Source organism: Coffea arabica, chromosome 3e, assembly GCF_036785885.1.
Source record: "Coffea arabica cultivar ET-39 chromosome 3e, Coffea Arabica ET-39 HiFi, whole genome shotgun sequence".
Lineage (NCBI taxonomy): Eukaryota > Viridiplantae > Streptophyta > Magnoliopsida > Gentianales > Rubiaceae > Coffea > Coffea arabica.
In genome coordinates, this window is record NC_092315.1 from 3,307,500 (window position 1) to 3,316,637 (window position 9,138).

The 9,138-nt window shown below is 37.1% G+C and overlaps 1 pseudogene; it reads right to left on the reverse strand.

The window, feature by feature from the left end:
• Position 1: 1 nt before the first annotated feature.
• Positions 2-7,851, reverse strand: LOC113736842 (probable RNA helicase SDE3; annotated as a pseudogene).
• Between the last annotated feature and the right edge of the window lie 1,287 nt (positions 7,852-9,138).

Sequence of the window (9,138 nt, forward strand, 5' to 3'; positions counted from 1 at the left end):
ATTCAACAAAATTTTTCCAGTCAGAATATATTTGGCAAGTGTATCCAAAAATTCCAGAAACAACTACTACAAATTACATTCATCTTGGGTAGTTTTTTCTTCGAGACTTCAAGCCAAGCACATGTATAAAAAATAAAATAAAATTCAGAAGTCACTTAATCCATATTGTACCAGCTTGTGGTCATCTGCTATACATGCTCAACTCTTGTCAGGCATCCAGTTATTTCCAGCCATCAGACCATTCAGCTTCATCTGTTACAGGCTTTGGGATCTCTTCTGTATTGAAGTAATTGTGACCCCATTCCACCGCCCCAGACGGCTGTAAGTTGCCAGAGCAACCCACTTCCCCAGGTTGCTCCCCTTCCACATCCCCAGATGGTTGGACAATCTCACCCCATTCCACATCCCCAGACGGCTGGAAGGCACTGTATTCTCCATCATAATTCACTGGGACAGTTTGCTCTTTGACATCTTCCTCCTTGCCTGGTAAGAAGCAACCTTTGTAGGAATCGTTGTCTGAGCAGTACCATAAAAGCTTGTTCCAATGACCATCCTGTCAATACCTCAAACATGTGAATACATAAACCCAGGGAAAACTGCCTTGGCAAAACTGAAATGATCATTCATCACCTAAGACTCCTCGAGTGTGTACATAGTTCAAGGGGACATTTGCTTTGGGTATTCATACATGAACCTTTGGGTGGTTGGAAGCAGGCAGACTAACCATTTGTACAATAGGCAAACAGAAGGAAAACAAGCAAACCAGGAAAGTGGTAATGCACATTACTTTTAACAGCATACTTCTTGTGCTTATCTGAAATCAGAATGATATACAAATTAAAAATGCTTAAAGAGTACCTTGCAAAGGATATGTGGATTCCCAACCAATATAAGCAAAGATCTTGCTCGGGTAATAGCCACATTGAACCTTCTAGGACTGCTTAAAAATCCCAGATAGTGGATCTTGTCAAACTCATTGTGTTTAATTGTGGATCGGACAGTAGACACAATGATCACTTGCCTCTCTTGCCCTTGGAATTGTTCAACACTACCAATCTTGATTTTGGTTTTATTAAAGCTTTCAAGTGCGTTTCTTATTTTGAGAACTTGCTGCCTGTAAGGAGTTATAACCCCGATGTCTTCCTCATGAAGCCCTTTATCATCAATCAAATGAATAATGATATCAACTACCTTGCTGGCCTCAATTCTGTTAAACCATGACGGATTACTCCCTTCCCTCTCATCACAACCCTGGATACCAAAGAAAAGCAAAGGGAAGTTCTGGTCAGGTAGTAGGTCCAATAATGGCAGTATAAAGTTTCCATCATTTTCTTTGCATGAGATCAAATCGCCCCCTTAAAACAAGGTTGATGGAAGGTACAGAATTTTTGGATGAGACCGATAGTTTCGAACCAATTTGGTAATATAGCTTCTATTCCCATCATTATATAACTGACATTCGAACAGCCTTTCCAAGTATGATCTTCCCAATCCATAACTCTCAGCAATTTTCGAGTAGATTACAGGACCAAGCTGCTTTGGGTCCCCGGCAAGTACAACTACTGTTTTCTTTTGATAAAGGTGGGCAACAGGAACCATCGTCTCAGGTTCTGAAGCTTGGCCTGCTTCATCTAAAAATATGTGAGAGAAGTGGCCTCGCTTGATGCCTTCTGCATATAGGAGTGACGCACTTGTATATGTTGATACAATAATCCTATATTGCCTGAGCCTACTCAATATGGGACACCTGAAAACAGCATCTTCAATACAGCAAAAGTCTTTGTAGTTTTGATCAACATCCTCTATAAGACGTGTAGTTGCATTCAGCCTGAAGATATCATTTTTCAGAATTTGGACTGCCTCCTCAGTTATAAGTTTCTCAAGAATATAGTCCGCAGCACTGTTTGAAGGTGCACAGACTAGAATTCGAGTATGTTTGCGCTTAGCATAAAGTTGGAGGATGGCTTCTATTAGAGTCATTGTTTTACCAGTACCTGGAGGTCCATGAATTACGTAAGGAGACCCTCCCCTGCAGCCAAGGATCATCTCAATGGTGCTACTTTGCTCTGGATTAAGCATACAGGATATAGGCACCAGTGAAGTTGGTTGAATTAGTCTTGCTTGATGGGATACAGACGGGAAGAGAAGTTCCATCTCCAAAGTTTCTGCAGCTTTGATGGCTTGATATAACATTCTCACACGAGTGCGGTTGTACGTGAACTGCACATCATAAAGATTTCCAGGCCTATGATCTGAGTGGAAATCATCCCGAAACCTCAGATAAACCTCTTCAGCCTCAACACGGTAAATATAACCCTGTTCAAATAACCATTCAAAGTTTGAGCTATCTGGATGCAAGTTCGGAGCATTTAATCAAACACAGAAAGTACCAGATGTTGCATGTGTTCACATATTGGAGACTGAGAAGCCACCACTATCTGCGGTGTCACAAACATAACAAATTTTTTAACGCCAATCAACACACTCTATGTCTCTAAGTGATAACTCTAATCAAGACAGGCTATGAGAATTTTCAAGTAGTTGCTAAATTTACAAAATCTCCAACACATATTTGTCTCTGGTCTGAAGGCAATTTAAATGAGCTGGATCATCTCCAAAAATTCTTAATAATTTTTGAGCATTAAATCCTAGGTACCGCAATATCCTTTAAAAAATACTTGAAAATATAATCGTCAAGTAAATCCAGCATAGTAAATAATCATGTGAAAATTCAGCATACTTGATAAGGGGGGGTATTGGTTGCATGAACTGAGGAAGGTCTAGCAAATACACAGTCTCCATAAACAAGCGAAGGCCTTCTCTCTGCTAGTCCTGGGACACTGAGGCATAAAAATTGGAATCCCTTACTTGTCATAGTAACACTCTCCATGTCAAAGTCCCTCATGTCCTCCTGAAGAAAATAAAGAAAATGCATCAACACCAACCACATGAACAATTTATTAGCGTTTGTTGAAGAAAAAAAAACAATTTATTAGCATAAAATATTTGGATTCAGACCTCCATTTTGATCTCTTCTAGGGCTAGCAAGGTCTGAAAGTATGCAAAATAATTCTCTTTTGTCAGACCATCTCCTAGAGCATCAGGGATTTGCTGCTGCTCAATCGAGTTCCTAATGTGCTGTGGAACTGGATATGCGTGGAGCCTGTATCTGAACCCTCGGTTTGGAGACCTTATAGGACGCGAGCCCCCAATAAATGGTTCAGCAGAAAACACTTTGGTGACTGAGTGCTTTTTCTTCCTGATTCTGTTAAATGGCCTGCTAGAAGCCAAAAATTGGGATACCTTATCTTCAGCCATGACAAAAACAAGTCGCTCAATTGTGTCATCCCCAACACTGAAGTGCACAGCTGATGTGTGCAAGCCAATACCTTTAGGCTTGCAAGACAACCAAATTGTTAGGGTCTGACCTGGCTGTAATACTCTGTCTTCCAAGGAGAATGACTCCAGAAATTCTTGGACATATTGTGCATCTGACGTTGCAGCTGGAGGTTTCATTAACGAAATAGTAAATGAGTCCTCAGGTTTTGAATCATAAATCTTCACCGACCAGAGATCAACAGGGGCACTAGTTTTGTTTTCAATTGTGATCGAATCAACAATAGTCTCTCCTACCAATCCTGATTGAGGCTTCCCTTCGACTAATGGGAATGGAACAGAAATAGTAACTAGATCACTTTCTTCAGCAGGGTTATAGCTACAAACAGATTTACAGTTGTCCAAGTCGATAAAACCGATGTCTCCTTTGTCCCAAATTACAGAATACTCATCATCTGATTTATGACCGACTGAATCCATTAATACCTTGATGTGTATGCCAAGAAAATCTGCAAATTCTGAACAAAATCGCACATTGATGTAATTTCTCATTTTGATGAAGATAAATCATTCCATAAAGCTTTTCTAAATTGCAAGAGAGAAAATGTTCAAGTAGGATGGCCATATGCTCATAGCTGAAATGTGGCGATTTGCTAGTTGAAACAGTGTTTTGAAGGCAGAGGCACTGTGTCTGTCTGAGGCATATTCCATGAGGCACAGTGACGTTAAAGGCACAGACATGGATGTAGGTCCCACGACACTGTAAAATTTTTTGTTTTATTTAACAGTGAAGAAAAATTGGCATGCTAAGAAACATTATAAGAAAGAATTATAGATCTAAGATGCAATATAGGCAAAGAACTGTATGATGAAGCATAAAAGGAACATAAAATTTTCTTCACCTTAGATGGAACTAAGAAAAGATAAACTAACAAAAAGTAAATTAAATATCGGTGAGACCTTAAAAGTCAAACAGAAAGTAAGGCTTTGGTTGTGAAAAGCTTCCCATTTCAAACCTCATCTCTGTATCCCACCAATATGCTATGTGGCACATTAACCCCCTTTCAACCACTCGGCCTCATCTCTCTCTCAACAGCAACACTCTTCCCTACTCACCTCCACGCCACACCACACCTCTTCACCCTGCTGGACTCAAGGAAACTAGTAACATTAAATTAGAATGAAATCAGATTAGTTAATTCAGCAGTTATAGAAGATGAGCATGTCTTTTGATTTTCCTTTATTGTGTATATTTCATCTGCTCCTCCCTGACAAGCCCCCTTCTCTTTGGTTTCTCATTCTGTTCCAGGTGTTTGGGGCATAAGCAGAGGTGTGCCTCACAGTTCAAGGCAATCTCATGCCTATCACCCAGAGACATCTGCACTGTTTGCCTATCCCAAACACTTCAAGGTACTTGTGACTTGCTGCACCTCAGGAATAGGCCTTTTAAAATAATAGTTGATACCAAATTCATGGCACCAAAAAATTTATTATCTTGGGGGAAAAAGAGCATGAAGACTTGACGAAGTGATAGATCACTGAAAAGAAGAGACATTCTGGCATTTTATTATTTGGAACCAGGTTTAACCTTTTAGAACTTAGAGATATGCTGCTTTGCAAAGACATAAAGTAGATATAGAGTTAATGATGTCTATACGCTTACAAGAGGACATAAAACGTAAGCCATGTTACTTACCTTTTCAACACTGTTTGGTTTCTGAGGAGACTTAAGTAAAAGTCCAAAAGCAAAAAAATCTGACTCCAATTTATAAGAGTACCCAATGATTTGGAGAATAACTGCACATAAAATCTGCAAAATTAAATCCTGGTAAGATTTCAAAGCCACAGTTACTCTTGGAAATCTCTTTCCGAGTAGCAACTGAAAGAAACCCTCTATGAGGTTATCAAATTCCTTCTTTGTCATGAGTCTGAGTATAAGACACATAAGTAACATGCACATTTAAAATATGGACATTGTATGTGCGATTATAACTTTTATGGAATACACGTTTATTGAACAATATCTAGAAATGCACTAGATATCCTCATATTAAATAAATCACCAAACACAACTACAATTTATCAAGCAACCAAGGGACCAACATTAATTATATAAAGTAAAATGAATGCAATCAATATGTATATTGCGTCTGTGTTGCTTATAACCATCAATTTCAAATACTTATTGTCATTAATGTAAACAAGATATTTGAAGTCAGGTACATGAGAAGGGCATAACAGATAAAACTAGAGAGAGAATAGTGAAAGTAAAAACATTTGGTAGTGTGTGTTAGCAAGGTTTAATGTGACAACTAAAGAGGGAAGAGAATGTGAGGGTGAGATAACTGAAATTACAGGTCATACCAGTCTTTTCACCAACTTTAAAACTAAAATCTAGGAATTATGACTTTGAATACCATAATGTAATCTTAATAACCCCCACTTTACCAAAAAAAAAAAAACTTATAATATACATAATCAAGATGGTAAAATAGATCCATTTTCCAAGAAAGATTTGTTGCCAACAAACAGGGCATATAAGTATTACTTGATATCATCCTCACCTGTAAGAGACATGAACAGCCTCAATAAACTTCCCATGCCATTGTGTTGCTAGCAGGAAGAAGTGATGATCAATAGATGAGACATTGCGATAAATACAGTCAAATCCAAAGGTTGCGATATTTACAGTCAAATCTAAAGGAAATATAACTAGGGACCATTGGATTCTCACAACGAGATGAAATGCCTCGCTACAGGGGTTCCATTAACTGTTTGCTTTGAACCATTTCAGCCATCGAATGTATATTTTAGAAACTTTGACTTATGATTCGAGAATGGCAACTTGATCAGCTACTTAATTGATACTTGTTGTGAAGAAAATGGAGTAACAGAGATTAGAACTTAGAAGCAGGCTTTTCAATGTTGACAGATGCATGTGCATTGCCACGCTAAAGTTTTATGATGAGAAATTCAAACAGTTTGTCTGTATATAAGAAGTTCTTCCAAATGTATTTGGAGCACGAATGAAGACAAATTATGGGAAGACATAATGAGGCACCGAATCTACTATTAGAAGGAAGAACTTTAACGTAGGCACAGAATTCATACTTGTTATTCAACATACCTATCACTAGCTTAAAGCACATTTACGCTACAAACGCCTCATGGGATATCGGAGTGTCACTAAGTATACTGCAACCTGAAGAATACACAAGCTCTAAACATAATAGTTAACAAGTATGAATTCTGTAGAGCGTATAAAACAGGGCGTGGATGCAAAACTGTAATTTACTAGATAGAATCAGTTTGACCATAAGTCCAAATATTTCTCCCAATGACAAGGGGAAAGCCGAAGACAGCAGAAACTTAAAAATCAAAATCTTTCCCCAGAGGCATTTTAGTTTATTGATCTCAACTCAACCATTGAAATGGCCACACCCCATCCAAATAACCTACGAATGAGCAGTCATGTGATTTAACTTCCAACACTTATTATGTGGAGAGACTGTCAACGACCACAGTTCTTTTACACCCCCAAATTGTCCGACTCCTCGTATCCTATTACCAAAGAATAACATATATGATTCATAGTTTAAAAAAAAAGAGAAAAAGAAACTTCCCACATGATTCATAGTCTAATAAGATGCATGCATTGTTATCAACAAAGACATCCAAACTCACCATATATATGTTTCTTGTTTTCAAAGACCCGCATGAAAAACAGAACTGATGATTGAGCAACAAGATAAAATAATCAAGTCAATAATTTTAATCCCACCACATTAATCAATAGATTAAGCATCCCAACGAATGTACTTAATTTGATAGACATCCAAGTACTCAGCACGCATCAGGACCCAAATTTGGTACGCGTAAGACAAAATTTCATCAAGAAAAGAATGAAAACGAAAACAGGTATGAACTTTAACAGAGAAAACTGAAAAGAGACTCACCTTTGAGATGATGGGATTCTCAAAATAAAGAGAGGGTTCAACGGAAAATGGATAAACAAGATTAAAAAGCGAAATTGGAGGAGTTACAAAACTCAATAATCCGGAAGAGCATTTCGGCTAGCAGGATTAGGATGGGACGTAAAACAAAGTGCAACAGCTACTGCCAGAATTTTAGTGAAAAGTGAGGAGTGATGTGCGGAGAAGGGTACGAAAACATGACAAGGGTTCGAAGAACCGAACGTCATGATTTCGGGTTACGTTGGCATTGTTGCTTTAGAGGCGAAGGTTTTTGGTTTTTGCCACTACTGCTGCTCAGTCAATTTCGAAGAGAAAAAAGTTTATTGGCCTTTTTGACGAGAGTTTTATGTATGTGGATGTTGAAAGTGTGTTGAATACATGTGACAAAAGAAAAATATAAAATGAAATATGTGAACAAAGGATATTTTGTAGGTCCTGAGATTCCTGAAAATACACCAAAAAAATACTGAGGGACGCTTGGTCTACGAGTCTATTTGAAAATCAATCCTACTTAAGCATTTGCCAAACACTAAATAATTATGGCGGGCATATACAAAATTACATAAGGTATCGTCCGCTGCCATTATCTATAATAGATCTGACTAACGAGTACCCAAGTGCACGTCAAAATGTTAAATTTTTTGAAAAATAAAATTAATTAAAGACATAATATGGTAAGGTGTATTAACAGATATTCAATTAGAAAAACATCAGCTATTAGTTTTAGGTGTGGCCTAATATGATTAATTTGTCATACATGGTTGGTTTTAGTGCTAGTATTGAAGTGTAATGCACGAAATACATCTCATATTCTTTCCAAATTTTAGATGCTCTTTTTTAAATACATGCATGACATGTGTCTCCTCATTTACTAGTTACTAAAATTATACGATAGATAAAAAAAAAATAGTAAGAGCCCATGATACACCATCAATGAAAAAGATAAAGTATCACCGAAGTGTTGCGAAGTATCCAAAACCATTCGGTAAGAATTTTTTTTTTTTTTTTTTTTTTGGGTGCTTGAGATAAAAATGGTTACGTTGCAATTTACAATTAACCCTTTTCTGTGATAGTAACCAGCATAAGGTTGCGGTCTTATGAATATGATTAGATTATGTGAACAGTGGCAACAATTTCCAGTTGAATATATAAATGCATGCTGTGTTTTAGTTGCTTTTGACGGGATATATAGAAACTTCCCCTACAAGTCATGCAAACAATTACACGTATGAACTTGTGCTTTGCCAACAAGAATTCAAAACTAAAACATAATATTGTGCCCCTATAACACAAATTTTGTGTTTGCATTGGTGGATCATTGTCTCATAGGTCCGTCGAACAAGTGCATAATGGCACCCGTTATGATGTACTTCAGATATTAGATTTTGAAAAAACAAGTGTATAAATGGAATAGAGGACAAGAATTGTTAGTGTGTGTATGTGTGTATATATATGTATATATATATATATATATACATGATAAGTTGAGCGAAATTTAGGTGTGTTAATGGGTGCTTCCGTTAGAAAAATCCTCATCTTATTGATTATGGTAACACATTATTTATACCTAACCTGCTATGTAATTTACCTTTTCACATGTAAATAGCCTTGTTTCGATTGCTACTTTTTTGAGAAATTTTTTCGTCCTTCCTCACGAATATTTCTTTCATATATTTTTCAATCACTTTTTTACCTCACATACATTACATCTTTAAAAAGTGCTATAACGAATTTTTTTTTTTTTTTCCAAAAGCTCCTCAAAAATAAGTTTGAGAGATTTTCTACACTTTGGATTTACATGGTAGTCTCTCTAGTCCTTGTTCACTGC